Source organism: Pinus tabuliformis, chromosome X (genome assembly GCF_031772625.1).
Source record: "Pinus tabuliformis cultivar Carrire ecotype Pingquan chromosome X, CPIR1, whole genome shotgun sequence".
NCBI classification, from domain to species: domain Eukaryota; kingdom Viridiplantae; phylum Streptophyta; class Pinopsida; order Pinales; family Pinaceae; genus Pinus; species Pinus tabuliformis.
Genome location: NC_142308.1, coordinates 1,592,926,401 through 1,592,934,399, shown reverse-complemented (window position 1 = coordinate 1,592,934,399; position 7,999 = coordinate 1,592,926,401).

The following is a 7,999-nucleotide window of genomic DNA, read 5'->3' as shown; positions in this document are numbered from 1 at the left end:
GGGATCCCAAAGTGTACCCACACTCATTCAAAGAAGATTTTAGCAATGGATTATGTTGTGATACTCTTCTTGCAGGCCACCATAATGGCGATCTTCGAGAATCTGTCAAAGACCACAAAAACACAGTTGTTGCCATGCTTAGTAGAAGGAAGGCCTGACATATAATCCATGGACATGGATTCCCAAGGTCGACTAGGGGTAGGCAGTGGAGTATAGAGACCTTGCTTCTTGATGGTCGGTTTGGCAATGGCGTAGGTAGTGCAGGATAAGATGTACTTCCCGACCTCCTGTCGAAGATTCAGCCAATAGAAATACTTCTGTAGTATTTCCACCATTTCCTCAACCCTGAAATGCCCAGCGGCCTGACTGTAGTGCGCTTCCCAAATCATCTTTGCACACTCGCTCGCAGGAACACAAAGGTGTCTCAGGTGGCATAACAAAGCATCGTGGAGGTGAAAATCTGGAACTTGTTGACCCTCCAAGAGCGTATGGTATGTGTGGCCAAATTCTGGGTCGATTTTGTAGAGAAGTGGCCAATCAGAGGTCTCGTGACCACAAGAGTTGAGCACGGTGGTTAATGCCATGATCGGTGGTCAGCTAAGGCAATCTGCAACATTATTTATGTTTCCCTTCTTGTACTTGATATTCAAATGGTACTGTTGCAGGTATGTGGACCACTTTTGATGGCGATCATTTTGTAACTTCCCTTGCGTCTGTATGAACTGCAGGGGTCGATGGTCTCTATGGATGACCGTTTCCTTCCCCAAAATGTAATGTTTCCATTGTCGGCAGGCCTGCACAATGGAATTGATCCAAAATGGATCCTAAAACCTCTAAGTCTAAGTATTTAAAACTATCAGAAAACATTATTGCAGCAAAAACACTAAGGAATGGCGGAAAAACCAAGTTCAACGGAGAACGAAGTAACGTTTCACAAGAGCCTTCGGATCGGACCGATCAACGGTCCAAATCAAATCGGCGGATTGCATCGGAGGGTTCGGCGATATCGCATCGGCGGAGTGTATCGGGGACGGCCCGAGGGGAAATGCGACTGAGATCAACGACACAGTACGAACCGTTGATCGAGCACGCAGATCAACTACTGTGATTACACCATCGCATCGCAGGTTTCCAAGGGAAGGACTTACCAAAGGCTCGGAGACACAACAATATGCAATTGCGATATATTGCATTGCGACAATCCAAGGGGTGATGCCAATAGGACCGCGGGTCATGCGATACGCGATGGGCCGATATCGGTGTTCGGCGATTGGCGAAGGAATGGGATCATAGCAATACAAAGGGGTTATGCCAATGCGACTTACGATTGCGATCGAGGCAGACTCGAAAGGGTTTATAGATACGGCTTTATAAAATTTGAGTTCTGATGAAGCTTTTGTTGGGTTTTTCGTTGTTTTAATGTATTTATGTATAACACTAAAATAAAATGGAGACCATGGCATATGGGCACTTGCAACTTGCGATAGCGATGCAACAACAGACCCGATAGGATTATAGGTTGGATTCAATATCATTTGAAGTCCAAATTGGAGGAAATTCTCACTGTTTTGACGTATTTCTCTGTGTAAATAGAGAAACATATTCCTGGGGATTTCACCCACGCCAGTAGTCCTTTCCGTTTGAAAACAGGTGGCCACCATACCTTAAGAATTTTACAATGATTGTTTAATGCTCAAGAGGGATTTGAATGGACAGCAGCCAGGAGCCAAAAATCCCAAGAATGGAGCTAAACCGACAGCACCGATAGGCTTAAAAGGAATTCAATGGCAGCACAGAAGGAGGAGGTCAGTTGAAGATAGTCACAAAAAGACAGTCATTCAGTCAAATTGAGGCAGATTGAATAGAGGAACAGGACAAAGCGAGAGTCTGTGCACTCTTTTAGACTCAAGGTTTTCGAGCAGATCCCTCTTTGATGTCACTATTGGTTGAGACTCTGTTTTGAGCTCACCCTTGTAAAAATCTATTCTTAAAGACTTAATATAGAGGTCGACACTAAAAGCTGGACTAGGAGACGTAGCCAGGAAGTCTGGTGAACTCCTTGATTATTTATTGTGTTGATGTGTGTGTCTGTTATGTTTTCTAACTACTCATTGTCTATATTATTCACAATCTTTTCGATCCGTTGCACTAAGTAATATAGGCATTCCTACACATGAGTCTGTAATACCTTAATATTGATTTAAGATCTCATTTTCAAATCAAGTGGTATCAGAGCATTTGGTTTTGGTTTTGTTAAGGTTAGACAAGCTTGTGCTAGATTTTGAATGCTAATTAGATTAAACCTCAAACTAGGAGAAGGAGAACTTGTTGAGGCTATAAAGAGATTGGAAGAGTCTATTCTCAGAGGAGAATGGCAAAAGAAACTCCATTGGGATTAGAATCTCAATTTATAGAAAGTTTTAAGACACTCCAAGCCATGGTGGAAGAGATGTATCTGGAATTTAAGAAGGGTAGAGGTGAAAGCACTTCAACACCTAAACCAGACAAAGGAGTAGAGGAACCTTTTCTAGTTGCCCCTCCAGAAGGCAAAGGGAAAGGGGAAATGCCTCCTCCACCATCTCCTCCATCATCACCTTCATCATCCTCATCATCTTCTAGCTCTTCTAAGAAGAAGAAGAAAACTTCTTTGATTAAATTAGATGTGAAGTTTTATTTTCCAATTTATAATGGAGAACTCAATGCAAAAAAGCTAGATAATTGGATAAGACAAATTGATGTATATTGCAGGGTACAAAACGTTGATTCAGAAGGGAAGAAGATTTAGTTGGCTAGCCTTCGACTTGGAGGAACTGCACTAGTATGTGGTAAGGAAAGACACAAGCTGATCTTCAAAAACATGGTAAAATCATTTCTACCCAGAATGAATTTGTTTATGCTATAAAAAATCAATTATGTCGCTTACATGCAGCAGGCAATGATGAGTTGGAAAACTCTTCGTCAGTTGATGGGTCAAAGTGTAAAAAGTTATACTCAGGAATTCAGAAAGAGATCTTTAACTCTAGGTATATCATTGGACTCACCTGAGACTTTATTGAAGTATATAGGTGGTCTTCATAGCTATTTAAAGCATACTATTCTCATGTTTAATCCCACTAGCTTAGATGATGTATTAGTTCAAGCTGCACATCTAGAAGCTAGAGGTAAGAATATAAACCCAGATGTTGGGGGAACATATAAATATTCTATAAGCAAGAGCAAGGAAAAGAAGAAACTGAAATGGAAGGAGAGGAAAGCAAACACTGTACAGAAGGATAAAGCTTCATGCACTCATTGCAAGAAAGAAGGACACGATGAGGCACACTGTTGGCTTTTGCATCCAGAACGGAGACCTAAGAAGTTCGGTGGAAAGAAGAAAATGAATGTTGCTGCTATTTAGTAGGACTTGGGATTAGATTCAGGTGATGAAACAATAGTTACAGCCACAGGTATTAAAGGTAAATATTCTGAAGCATCCACAAGTAATTTTGCACAATCTGTTGATAATGAAAATAATGAGAGAGAAAGAAATGAGCTTTTTCGTATTAGAGTAATTTCGAAGCATAATAAGATTGATACTTTGTTTGATAGTGGATAACAAGTAAATTTTATTCCTAAAACAATTGTAAAGAAGTTGGGATTACAAACAAAACCTCATGAGAAGCCATACCCATTAGGTTGGGTGTGTGATAAAACAAAGCTACAAGTAACGAGACAATGTAAGCATAGGTTTGCTATTGGATCAACATTTGTAGATGAGGTTGAGTTAGATATAGTTCTATTGGATATATGTGGTATTGTTTTGGGAAGTCCATACTTGTATGATAGGAAAGCTATTTTCTATAGAGCTGAGAATAAGTATCAACTCACTAAAAATGGAATAGAATACATTGTAAGAGCTCATAAACTCAAAGATAACTATTCTCTCATACACTCAGGACAGATGAAAAGAATTGTGAATTCAGGTAAGCAATTTTTACTAATGGTTGTAAAGGCAAAGGATCCTGAAAAATCCAATGCATTTGAAGGCTGTGATTCTAAACAGAAAGTTGATTTAGTTAAAGTTGTTTCAGAGTATGATGTTCTATTTCAAGAATGAAAAGGTCTACCACCCAAGTAAGAAATTGTACATGATATTTATTTGCAGCAAGATGCTCCATTACCTAACATTGGAATGTACAGGTTGTCAGCTTTAGAGAATGCAGAGATAAAGAAGCAGGTACAAGAGTTGCTCGATAAAGGGTTTATATGGCCAAGCACATCACCATGTGGATCTCCAATCGTGCTGAAAGAAAGATGGTTTGTGGAGAATGTGCATTGATTATAGAGCACTAAATAAAATAACGATGAAGAATCATTATCCTATTCCTTGTATTGATAATTTATTAGATCAATTGAAAGAAGCAGTTTACTTTTCTAAGTTAGACTTGCAAAGTGGATATCATCAGGTCAGAGTTGCAGAACAAGATGCATGGAAGACTGCTTTTAAGACAAAGTAAGGACTTTATGAATGGTTGGTTATGCCTTTTGGCTTAACTAATGCTCTTGCTACATTTATGAGAGTTATGAACGATGTACTCAGACCATTTATTGATGATTTTGTAATTGTTTATTTAGATGACATTCTTGTTTTTAGTAAGACATGGGAAGACCATGTAAAGCATGTAAAGTAGGCTTTAGATGTTTTAAAAAGAGAAAATCTCTATGTAAAACTGTCAAAATGTGAATTTGGCAAAACATCTTTAAATTATTTGGGTCATATTGTAGGGGGTGGTGAATTGAAGATAGATCCCTCTAAGGTTGAAGTCATTGTGAATTGGCCTAAACCAAAATCTACTACAGAGGTTAGGAGTTTCCTAGGGGAAACACAATATTGGAGAAAGTTTATTGCTAACTTTTCTTTGATTGCAGCTCCATTACATGCTTTAACAGAATTGAAATAGGTGTTTAAGTGGGGAGGCAAACAACAGAAAGCCTTCGACACCTTAAAAGAGAAAATAAGTACATCACTAGTACTAGCACTGCCAGATCTTGAACATCCATTTGAGATTGAGACAAATGCCAGTGACTATGCCACGGGAGCAGTGTTGATTCAACATGGAAAACCCATATGCTATCATTATGAGACATTTACTTTTGCAGGAGTTAATTATCCTACATATGATAAATAATTGTATGCATTAGTACAAAGTGTGAAAAAGTGGAAACATTACCTAATAGGTAAAGAAACAATCATACATACAAATCATCAACCACTTCAATATTTGCACTCACGAACTAAATTGCAGCAATCAAGACATTATAGATGGATGGGTTTTCTACAGCAATTTCATCTTGTCATCAGATATAAGAAGGGCATACACAATAAGGTTGTAGACATCTTATCAAGACCAATCATAAATGCATCTACTATACTTAAGCATAACTCAGTAATGCATGAAAGTTACATTGAACAATATGCTCAAGATATATATTTTAAAGATGTATATGCAACTTTAAGTCATGGCAAGCAAGTAGAAGACTTGGATTATTATGTAAAGGACCAACTCTTATATCATTTGGGAAAGTTATGCATTCCACAAACTGAAAGAGTTAACATAATTCAAGAAGCACATACTTCTCTTATATCAGGTCATTTCGGTGTAAGTAAAACAGTTGCGCAATTGCAAAGGTTCTGTTATTGGCCAAGAATGCATGAGACAGTTTCTAGATATATCAAAGGGTGTACTATGTGTGCTACAAGCAAGCCCAATAATTGGAAATTATGCTTGTACACTCCACTTCCAATTCCTTCTCGTCCTTGGGAAAGTGTTTCCATGGATTTTGTTGGGGGATTGCCAAAATCTAGGAAAGGTCATGATTATTTGTATGTTGTTGTGGATAGGTTTAGTAAAATGTGTATTTTGATACCATGTACCAAGCAGGTTACAGCTGAACAAACAACAGAGTTGTTCTTTCAGAATGTATGGGTTCATTTTAGGTTACCCACTTCTATTGTATCTGATCAAGATTCTCGATTTGTTGGGAAATTTTGGTCAAATCTATCAGAGTTGATGGACACCAGGTTGAAGAAGAGCACATCATTTCATCCACAAATAGATGGTCAAACAGAAGTGGTCAACAGGATAGTGATCCAGTTGATCAAAGGTTATTGCAGCAAGCATACCAAGCTTTGGGATGAGCATTTGTGTTATGTGCAGCATGCTTACAACCATGCCAAGCACTCTTCTACTCAGAGATCTCCTTTTGAGACTTGTTTTGGTTTTATACAAAAGTCTCCCTTGGATTTTGTCTTTGGTAAAGACATAGTAGTTGATGGACACAGTGATGTGGACAAAGCAACCAAGTTCATTGAACAAATCCAAGGAATTCACCAGGCAGTATAGGAACAGTTGGAAAGAAGTCAAGCCAAGTACAAGGTAAGACATGGCAAGCTTTGAGTTGAGTGTAGTTTTCAAGTTGGTGATCAAGTCTAGCTGTACATCAACAAAGACAAAATGTAAGGTGAAGGTAAGAAGCTAAAACCAATAAGGTATGGACCTTTCAAGATACTTGATAAAATTGGTGAAAATTCTTTTCACCTTGATTTACCAGCTTATATGCAGATCTATTCAGTCGTTAATGTAGAAAACTTGAGAGTGTATGAACCTTCATTGGTTGAAGATCCTAAAGAGCAAAGTTAGTTGCCTTTTATTGAGGATCTGTTGCTTGAGTATCTCAATGAGTTACAGGAAGACACAGTTCTGGACAGGAAGGTGAGAACTACGCGTTGAGGGGATGTTGAGTACCTGAGAGTGGGACTCAAAGGTTCAAATCCAAGCAAGGCACGATGGATAGAAATTGGACAAGTGAGGGAACTGTATCCTCACTTGATCGATGCCTAAAAACCAACTTTTGGTGGTCCAAAAGCTTTTCAGTGGGAAGGCATGATCCAAAATGGATCCTAAAACCTCTAAGTCTAAGTCTTTAAAACTATCAGAAAACATTATCGCAGCGAAAACACTAAGGAATGGTGGAAAACCAAGTTCAGCGGAGAACGAAGTAACGTTGAATAAGAGCCGTCGGATTGGACCGATCAACAGTCCAGATCAAATCAGCGGATCGCATCGGAGGGTTCGGCGATATCACATCGGCGGAGTGTATCGAGGATGGCTGGAGGGGAAATGTGACTGCGATCAGGGACACAGCGTGAACCGTTGATCGAGTGTGCAAATCAATGACTGCGATTACACCATCGCATCGTAGGTTTCCAAGGGAAGGACTTACCAAAGGCTCGGAGACACAGTGATATGCAATTGCGATATATCGCATTGCAATATCACATCGCAACAATGCAAAGGGGTGATGCCAATAGGACCGCAGGTCATGTGATATGCGATGGGCCAATGGCACCGATATTGGCGTTCAGCAATCGACTGAGGAATGAGATCGCAGCAATACAAAGGGGCTATGCCAATATGACTTGCGATTGCAATCAAGGCAGACCCAAAAGGGTTTATAGATGCGGCTTTATAAAATTTGAGTTCCGATGTAAGGCTTTTGTCAGGTTTTTCGTTGTTTTAATCTATTTTTGTATAACGCCGAAATATAAAGGAGACCATGGCATATGGGAGCTTGTGACTTGCGATAGCGATGCGACAATGGAACTAATAGGATTATAGGTCGGATTCAATATCATTTGAAGTCTGGCTTGGCGGAAATTCTCACTGTTTTGGTGTATTTCTCTATGTAAACAGAGAAACGTATTCCCGAGGATTTCACTCATGCCAGTAGTCCTTTCCATTTGAAAATAGGTGGCCACCATACCTTAAGTGTTTTATAATGATTGTTTAATGCTCAACATGGATTTCAATTGACAGCAGCCGAGAGCTAGAAAGCCCAAGAATGGAGCTAGACTGACAGTGCTGATAGGCTTAAAAGCCATTCAATGGTAGCACAGAAGGAGGAGGTCAATTGAAGACAGTCACAAAAAGATAGTCAGTCAGTCAGATTGAGGCAGATT